Below are 10,556 nucleotides of genomic sequence, written 5' to 3'. Positions count from 1 at the left end.
ATATGTTTGTCTATAGCAATTCACTTCGTTTGAGAGTCTTCCTGTCCTTTACTTGTGTTTGTAAAGGCACTTGCACAGATATAATGAGAAGTGGGAAGGAAATTCACGCTCATATTAGAATTGTGCGCTATATAAATACCGCAGGTTCAGCTAGTAATATAAGAGAAAAAGGAACAACTAGAATCCGAAAGACATACGATAAGCAGTTAATTGTGAGGTGATGCTATGAACGTTTTGTTCCTTTCTTTTACACAAAATGAGGGATGGGTGACCATTAGCTTGTTCACTCTGCCGACTTGCAAGAACTCCATGAATCATTATTCAATATTATATTAATCATCTCTCATGCATAGGGCTCTCAAATGTCTCGGTTTTGCCAGGACAGTTCCGGATTTACATCATCTGCCCCCCGTAGGGATGAGCACGAGACAAGATTTGTGGCTGTCTCGTCTCCAAAATGTGCTTTAAAACTGATGTCTCGACTCGAAAAATGTATATTTTACTATTGAATGAGCCTGTGTCTCGACTCGAATTTTGTCAGGAAAATCCTGTCTCGACTCGTCTCGTGGGCATTTCTAGCCCCCCTTTTCCTCAAATTGTACGAAAATTCAAATATCCGTACTTATTAATTCTGTTATTTCAGCAAGAAGCGAGTGTATAAGTACGAATACACTCCACATTTTCATAAACTGTCTCGGGTTTTGCGTCTAGAATACGAGAACCTTTATCATGTACATCATTTAAGAATTGTTGTATTCAATTTTACTGCTGTTTCGTTACTTTCCACGAAGCTCTTTTCCAGGAAAGCAACATAAGAAGTAGATTTTTGGTTCAAGAGATACTGTGTACCTACGATTGGCAAGTCATACACGTGTCGAAGCCAATGAACCATCCCAAACATAATTACTGTAAGCCTATTTTACATTATACAGACCTTACCTTTCCAGAGACACACCAAAATACCTTTCGGGTCGTACATTCAATGTATTCGTATCATGACAAAATAAATTATTTTATTAAAAAAAAAAAAATAAATAAAAATGGGAAAAGTTACAGTACTGGGAGAACAAATTAATAGAACCAGCGATGTTGTTTTATGCTAATGTATGTATGTTTGTTATGGCCTACTTGTTGTCTGCCACGGCGGAGAGCATAAGAAGCATACATTTAGTGAAGTATTGTTGTTGAAGTCGTTTTGCCACGCTCCTCGATCTTCACTTGTTTACATGGCTCGACCCGTGACCTAGTAGGCCAGCAACCGACCGTCACACTACATGCATGCTAATAAGTTGAATCGTCTTCTCTGCATATGCAATCACTGTCAGCGGGAAACGCATAAGAAATAAAAGACTTCTAAAGAAACTGAACGTACACACAGATACTGTTACTAAAAGTAAAATTTAATAAAAACAAGAAAGAAGATCTGGCCTTTTCATTTCAACACTTCGCATGTCTAGCATTTTTGCTGCAACTGTGAGGCAAGATAGATTTGATGTTCCCGTTATTTACAAAAGCTCTGCTTTGCTTCTAGCGGTGTTACTCCCTACTACTTACCTTAGGCACTTATATTTGTATGAAGTAAAAATTACTAAATACTATCATACAATATTTAAAATGTCTGCTCTTCTGGAACGAGAAAAACACAATTCAAGTGCATTAGTTTCCACTGGTTTCCATTTTTTTCCCTTGGCCGACAGCTCTACGAGTCTCGAAGTTCTATAGTAATTAGCCAAGAGAGTGATTTACGGATAATAGAATGATGGCTATAAATTTTAATTGGACGAAGTAATTGAAGAATTAATACCAAAAATCTGACACGTCTAAGACCTTGATATTTTAGGGGGGCGGGAATATGACTTTGCCCTGTATCTTAAAGAAAACATTTCGAACTATAATTTCAATAGGACAAAATGTTTATTATAGCTTCTTGTTACATTAATAAATATACGTGTTGCTAAAAGAAAACTGGCTGCCACCTCTCGCAACCCTAAACAGAAAATTAAATAGAGGGTTAGCATAAATAATTCACTCATTTTGAAAATGCTATATTTTCAAAAGTACAGTGTATCTGTAAAGTTGCGCAACCTAAAGTTTGATTGCGTATATCTTTTGAACCAAGAACACTAAAGACATGAAACTTGGAACAAATGTAAGCGTGTTCTATGTAGATATTTTCGGAATTATAACCAATGTTCCAATTTATAATATTTTTATGTAGTGACGAAAGAAAGTACCGAAAGTGTAAAATAAAAAATGTACAAAATGAAGAAAAACAATATTGAATTGCAGAAAACTGATTTCATGTGGGAGAATCCCTGTGTGTATGTGCAGTATGCATCAACATTTATTCATTGGTGCGAAAATGTGACAAGGTTGATGCAGTGTTACCATGCTAAAAGACTATTTAATACAAGTCCTTAAAACGGGTGTTTTGGCAGAAAGGCGGCAACATGTTGTCGTAAAATTATTGCGATAGGTGGTTTTAGGTTAATTAATGATAAGCAATGAGAATTTGCACATAATTCATAACCTGAGTTTTTATTTAAAAATTGCGATTAAAAGAATACCCACCTGACGACTTGTATTTTAAATTTTATATAATAGTATAGTTATGCCCTCGAGTGTGGACAAAACTTTGTGTATTTTCTTCTACACCTTCCCTGTAGAATTCGTCTATACTCAAAGTTTCACGCAAAATTCGAACATCTGATATCAGCATGTTAGGGAAACAACTACATACCTGTATCTTTCATTCCAGTGTAATGAAATCACGAACTAACAATGAAAAAAAAATCATTCTTAATTTCATTCAAGAAAATAATGGTGTTAATTCTATAAGTTCAACTGAACGAACATTTTTGTAATGCCTTAAATTTTGTGTAAGTGCACAAAATTATTTTTAAAGTCACAAGGACAGGATTTGTAATATTTCTTAAACCGTTGGAAGCAGAAGAAAGGTGTTTGCAAATAGTCAAAAAGCACCTATGGTTATATAACAGTGTGTTTGTCAGTAAATAAAAGTAACTAACATTTTGGATAAAATCATGAAAAAATGAAAGCAAACCTTAAGGTGAATTAGACCTCAAAATACTTCTTATTTTTTCGTCATTAGATAATGATAATATTTTGTCATTAGGACTTTCGTTAAATTTTGTAAACTTTAAAATACAATATAACGGTCTTTAGCAACTTAGAAAGGAAAAAAATAGCTGAAACAAATAAGGACAATAATTCATATAAAATGACCAGGTTTTCAACTGAAAAATCATCCAGCATCAAATCTTTAATGGAGGAGCCTCCAAAAAGTTTCCATGAACGCAAAAATTTCAAATACCGTATAGAAAGAAAGACCACTGATTGGTCAGAGCTAAGCTTCACCTGCAATAGGTGCAGGGATGCAAATAAGCAAAAAAAATTTACTGGCCTAAGAAAATAGCTACTAGCCCACATTCCACAATAGAAATGTTTTAAATACCTTCGGTATGATATTAAATACTCGCCCCGGGCGAGTGGTTATTTACATCGCTGAGGTAAAGTATGACGTTAGAATGCTTAAATAATTATTATTTTTCTGATCAGAGTATGCATTTCATTATTAAAAATAAATTATTTCGTCACTCTGGTCAGAAAGATAATAATTATTTAAATAATAATTCCAGAGTGAACATGGAGGAAGTTACATGTATAAAATTTAAAATGTCTATTTGCATGTAACATGATTTTCGGAGGTCTCTAAAGTAACAAATGGATTTGAATACTTGAATATTCAGTATCGAGTAAGTTTATAAATTATCTGTTATGTAATTAAGCTTACATAATGTGTCAAACGAAATGAAATGAAATATTGACGTTTTACGTCCCACAGTTATGCCGGCTAGGCTAAAAGAAACGGTAATGATGTGAAATGAAGGAAATGGTGGAATAACCCTTTGGGGATCCTGGCTTTTTGGGCTATTTTTTAGACTTTCAGTCAAGCAGTTACTGTATCGTCATTATTTATCCTAGGATCATGGTTCATACCTCATTCTCTTCAGAATAGAGCTGGCTTTCAAATGATACCACTTGTGTGCTCATACCATATACCAGGAGCGGGAAAAAATGTCAAAGTGAAAATTTTAGAGTGAATTTTTTTTTCTCGAACTTTGGCCCCCCTGGACCCCCCCTGTGTGATCGTAGCCATCTAAAAAAATCTGAGAAATAGTACTTAGTATACTGAATGTGTGGGCCAAATTTTAAGTTTCTATCTTGAATAGTAAGGGCGGGAGAATTTTTATCAAAAATTCCCACAGTGCCCCAAAGTACCATAAAACACTATGATCTCAGGGAAAAAAATTCCTGAGACATCCCTAATTACCTAGGACTATAATCCGCCAATCATTCTCTTCAGAATAGAACTGTCTTTCAGGCGGTACCATTCATATGTCTCCATCATGTATCTAAGGCGGGAAATTCCTGGAAAAAAGGGATTTTGGGGGGCAAAATTTCCCTTTTTTCAACTTTTGCCCCTCTGGACCCCTCTGTTTTTACGCAGAAATCAGAAAAAAACTTCTGCTAAATACTACTCGGTGGACTGAATGTTTGTGCAAAATTTCAATCTTCTACGTGAAAAAATAGGCCTGCCAGAGAAAATTTCCCTACTTTGCCCCACTTTTACCCTATACAGAAGTATATTTGGATAAAAATTCACTGAGACGGCCCTAATTACCCTAGAATAATAATTCGACCGTCGTTCTCTTCAGAATGGAACGGCCTTTCAGATGGTATGACTCACGTGGTCTTATCTTGTATGTGAGACGAGAAAATGACGAGAAACGGGATTTTGGGGGTAAAAAATCCCTATTTTTACCACTTTGCCCCTCTGGTTCCCCCCTGTTTTAGCACTGACATCGGAACAAAAAATCTGGTAAATAGTACTCGGTGGACTGAATGTTTGTGCAAAATTTCAATCTTCTACGTTCAAAAATAAGCCCGCCAAAAAATATATATACCGACAATGCCCCATATTTCCCTATATAGAAGTAAATTTTTCAAAAAATCCCTGAGACGTCCCTAATTACCCTAGAATAATAATTCTACCGTCATTCTCTTCAGAATGGAACGGCCTTTCAGATGGTATGACTCACGTGGTCCTATCTTGTATGTGAGGCGGGAAAATGACGAGAAACGGGATTTTGGGGGTAAAACAATCCCTATTTTTACCCCTTTTCCCCTCTGGTTCCCCCCCTGTTTTGGCACTGACATCGGAACAAAAAATCTGGTAAATACTACTTGGTAGACTAAATGTTTGTGCAAAAGTTCAATCTTCTACGTAGAAAAATAAGCCCGCCAAAAAATATTGAACATAGGCTTAGAAAATGAGAAAATAAATTTTTGACTTATGACGTCATCACCTCCTATGTCTGGACGCAGGACGGTCGGAAACCATACGTAATGTCTTCTACAAGGACTCTGGACTTGGAAAACAAAAAAAAAACCGGACGAAAAAGCTCAAATAGAAGAGAAATAACGCAATGTACCATGAAAAGTGCATATGGTACAAATTGTACCATAGGATCCCCAAAGGGATAAATAAAGTGGAAGGAAACGGGAGAACCCTGAGAAAACCCACGCACACGGTGTTACTCCATCACGAAGCTTACTTGGCGCGAGGTGGGATCGGACCAGGGACCCCAGGCACGACAGGTAAACGCTCTACCACTGAGCCACCATTACCCCATAATGTGTCAAATGTCGAACTTAATACTGTTAAAATGTTTTCAGTTAAATGACTACATTGTTACAAAAGATATTCACTATACTACTGTACTTACTTTCTACATGTACCAGTTCTTCTATGTAAATCATTTGGTTCATCTATAAAATATTGTCATTCATCATGGCTATGACAGTAAGAAATTGTAGGCATCACTCGTTTAATTTGGCTCTTTTAATTTTACTTACGAATTCATTGTTCCTTTTATTTATTGAAGGACTTGACTTAATCTATGTTTCTATAACATCTTAATTATCATATGGATATCTAATAATTGTAATTCTATCCCTTTATCCTGTTAATACCACTTTTTCCCTTCTAGATCCATATATAAATAATCGTTCTAATTATGAATCAACCGCCAATTGTAATGATCATTTACAATTTTTAAGTTTAGCAAACTTTGAGGACCTTACATGTTTGAAATTTTGTCTTTGCTATTCTTATTCAAGATTTCTACGTTACCATAAACTAAATAAGTATATAAATTAAAATCCGTTATAAAATTATAAAAACAAGAATTTTAGGAATGATCAAAAAATACATCAAAAGATTGCGATCTTAGTTTTTGGATCAGGGGCCACAAAATTTTTGAACGGCCCCTAAATTTCGTATTCTATTTTCGTATTTTATACGGAATAAGCACATCATGCTGAGTTACGTGATATTTTGTGTTTGACTATACTGTATGTAGTTCTCCAGATATAAGACGTACAAGAAAATTTTTGATTGAAATATGTTGGATCTTTTGATCCAAAAATAAGTACAAAATGCTATTTGAGTGTGTTGTAACATGGATTTTGATAACTTATCTCATCATGTAAGAGGAAATTTATTATCATTAATGTTACTCCTGAAGGTCTGGGAATTGAATGCTGCATCTGAATTCGCAGAAGATCAACAAGCGGAAACTGGGGCGTGAAGTATGCAGTATTTACAAAGGAGGACGAAAAGTAAACAAGGTTGTTAACCACTGGTTCAAAAGTTATATTCTGCAATGATTGTAATGTTATGTCTACTAGCAGGGCTGGCTCATATGTGCAACACGTGCATTTCCACGGAGCGGCAAGTTTCGAGGGATGGCAAAATCTGTCATAACTATATTATTTAAAATAAATATTTCTTGTTGAAAACAGACTTCATGATGATGGTAGTTAAATTTACTTAGTTGACCTTCTATTTGAATACTATATTCATAAATTATGTTTAGGTTGCATTAGTTTAAGGTCACATAGACACCGCTAAAGTAAATGATCAAACAAATTCCAGCATGAATTGCTTGATTGTTGTCAAATACAAGAACTCAATTCTCGAACAGTAGCGAACACCTGTTCCAATTAGTTAGTTATCACTATTTTGATATGAAACTGCACACAGAACTACAAGTGCATCATAGGAAATTTGAAACATTTACGTGCATCAAATGGCGCGTTAATATGTATAAATTTCGTTTTTGTCACTGATGCGCAGCATTTTCAACCCTAGAGAACGATCGAAAATAAAAAATGGGTCATTTGAGACATATAAATGCATTGTGGTTTAAGATTACTCAATTGATGCAGATGTTTGCATCTGTTAGCGGATGCATTTCTTCTTGATGTGAGCGTCACCTGTCGTGTTTTGTTGAAGCTAATCTTCAGCACTTACTGCGCATGCTCGACTGGTTTTCGTGTTGTTGTGGAGCGAATTCTGACTTGTTATTGTGTGTGTTCTTTTGTCTAGTGCTGGACAGAACTGCTACGAAAAACGGAGGTAAGTGTATATTAAAATACAATATTATTATATTAGGTAGTGCAAGTATGTAGTTATTAAGAAAAGTACCGTTAGCAAAACAAAAATAGCAACAAGAATAGAGACAAAGCCATAAGGGATTCTCAGAAGGAACTCGTTTCCTACAAAAATCCACAAAGGAGTGAAGAAATATTTAGGTTAACTACAGTACATACTGTATGTTGAAGTGACTCATGCTAGTGGCTGCTTGATTCTCATTAAATATATCCGATGCATGCGTGAACTCCGAACCGCTGTTATTATTATTATTATTATTATTATTATTATTATTATTATTATTATTATTATTATTATTATTATTATTATTATTAATACTTAATATTCTTATTAGGTGAAGGTTGATTATTTAGAAAAACTTCATTTAACTCGCATAAGTTGTTACTCCTGCACCAAGGACGCCGATCCTGGGGGGTTTAGTGGTCTGGGACCCCCAAAGTTGAAATGGTCCTCTAACGAGGGGGGCCAAATTGCTAAGTTGAAGCAGGTTCTCCTATTTCTACAGTACATGGTCGTTCATTTTTCCTTTCTACTAATGCATATCTTTCATAGGGCCCTTCAAAGTTACACAGTGTGAGCGTGTGGCCCCCCTCACTCCCATTCCATTTTAAATTTTCCCAGTTTTTCTTGGCTGAATTGGAATGAGGCTGCATGGATTATACGTCGACGCAAACTTTGTGTTAGTTTTATCCTTTTTTTTATGAGTTGGCAGTGCTGTGAGCAGTAACTTGTATTTCCGGTTGACCGAACAAAAAGGATGTGACATGGTGATGTTCCGAAAAATAGTACCACAGTTTCAAAAGCCATCCTAAGATGTTTTTATTGATTTCAGTATTTTAAGTATAATATGTTAATGGCAAGATTATTTAACACCCATGATCCATATTTTTTGTAAACAATACTGCTTATGGATATTTTTTTTAAATAATCCTTTGGTGTGATTGGAGTAAGCTAACCGACGCTAGAGTAAGAAGGCGGGAACAGTGTGCGCGAAAATGGATGTAGTAGTAAAGAGAAGAGGTACATGGCACAGCATCAAAATCTTATGTTAATTTAACAATCCTTTGTGAAATCGCATCAATATAAGTAAGAGTGAACTGCAGAAGTTGTGTTATTTTATTATTCACGCAAGTTACAGTGAAGTTCTACGAAAATAATACAAAATGCTTCAACTCAGCTCAAACTAAGTACGAGCACACCTTTTCAGTTTTGTGACAGCGTTGTTGTTCAGACCTAAATAATAAGTCTAATGTTGAGTTTCACTCGTGTTTATGATAAAGAAACGTAGGTAAAACAAGAGATCAATTTATTTTATAGTTTGTTAATCAGTGGAAACATAAGTAAGTACATTGCCAACTACACAGCTGAATAATGAAAATAGAAATTAATTTGGAAAACATGACATCCCTTCGAAGAAAAATGGGAAGAAGATTCTAAAAAACTGCCCTCCAATACATCTATTGACCCCCCCCCTCTTTTTTTCAAAATCTCCAAAACCCAAGTGCGTGTGTGAATTGGTGATTTGTTAAGTAATTTGCCGGCTTCGTCGTTATAGTTTAAAATTCAAATTCAAGTTTTCAAAATCCTTTTTTTATTTTTTTTAATTCTCCAATAAAATTCATGGGCTTGTATTCAATATGGTAAATGACAAAAGAAAATCCTAAAATATAAAACTTACAGAGGTATCAAACTAAAACGTTGAAGTAAGTATGTATGCTGTATGTATAATACTTGTGTTTAAGTAAATCAATATCATACATGTATTATGTTTCAGTTGCTCCATACCAGTTTCTCACGCAAACCACTACTGGAACGGTAAGAATATTTGGTTGGTGTGGAAATTGTACGGATGTGTATCGGGCGTGTCACTGAGCGTGGGTACGCGCATAAAGTGACTTGGATCGAACCCATCTTAATTAATGACTATGTGCAATTCATCCCACAATCTCCAACCACTACTGCACAAAAAAAAAAGAATCTTATACTCCGTTCCATCATTCAAATTCATTACAAATGGAAACTCTCAGTGTCTAAATAAAATAATTATACTTAGTGAAATCATAATACAGGCGTACCGAACAAGACACGAACCCTACCGGTCATAAGAATGGCTGCCCCGAACCGGAACCGAACCCAACACAATCCAATTGTGTTATAAAAATGGCGCTCCGAAACAAGGACAGAACTCCTTCACCGTACGTGTAAAAAGTAGTGATTTATGTGCAGAAACGTAAAGGTATAAAGTATCTGACTCGTACTTAGAAATTTTCTGTAATTGCGAAAAATGGATGAAAGTAATGTTAAGTTAGTGCTGGACGCACGTAATGCAAATAAAACTGAAATGCAAAATTTACGTGAATCTTTAGAAAACAAAATTGAAAGGGTTAGTGAACAAACTAATATGGTACGCGAATCATTAGAAAATAAAATAGCTGAAATAAATGAATCTTTGGAAGGAAAAATAGAAAAAGTTGTTGAAGAAACTAATAATGTACGTGAGTTTTTAGAAAACAAAATAGTGGAAGTTTCTGAAATAACAAAAAAGCAGATTGACGATAAACTTGAGGTGCAATTAGAAATCATTAGAAAGGAATGTGTAGGTAGATATGAACAAATATCGAAAGAAATAGACGAGAAATGTGAGAAGGTAAATGATAAATGTGAAAAAATATGGGGGAAAACACTTCAGAATTATCAAGAACTTGAGAACATTACGGTTGATTTGGGTAAAAGTGAAGAAAAGGGGTCCAAGCACTTGAAAAAATTGAATCAATTGAAGTTCCAATTGAAAAGTCTAGTTGTGCAGATGTAGAACAAGGGTGCCAAAAGGTAGTAAATGAGTCAGTTTTTGTTAGCGCTTGCAATGGTAAAGAAACAAGTAGTCAGCCAGTGTCATAGAAATGTAAAGGTTTAGTTAGCCAAACTGTTACGTCATGTAGGCCTAGTGTTCGTTCGAAGTTTAAACAGAAAGTAGATGTGTTGAACATAAAATATTTGTCATGTTACGGAGGAAAAT

The sequence above is a fragment of the Thermobia domestica genome, chromosome 8 (assembly GCF_964235325.1).
Source record: "Thermobia domestica chromosome 8, izTheDome1.hap1.1, whole genome shotgun sequence".
NCBI lineage: Eukaryota > Metazoa > Arthropoda > Insecta > Zygentoma > Lepismatidae > Thermobia > Thermobia domestica.
Note: the sequence above shows the minus strand (reverse complement) of the source record.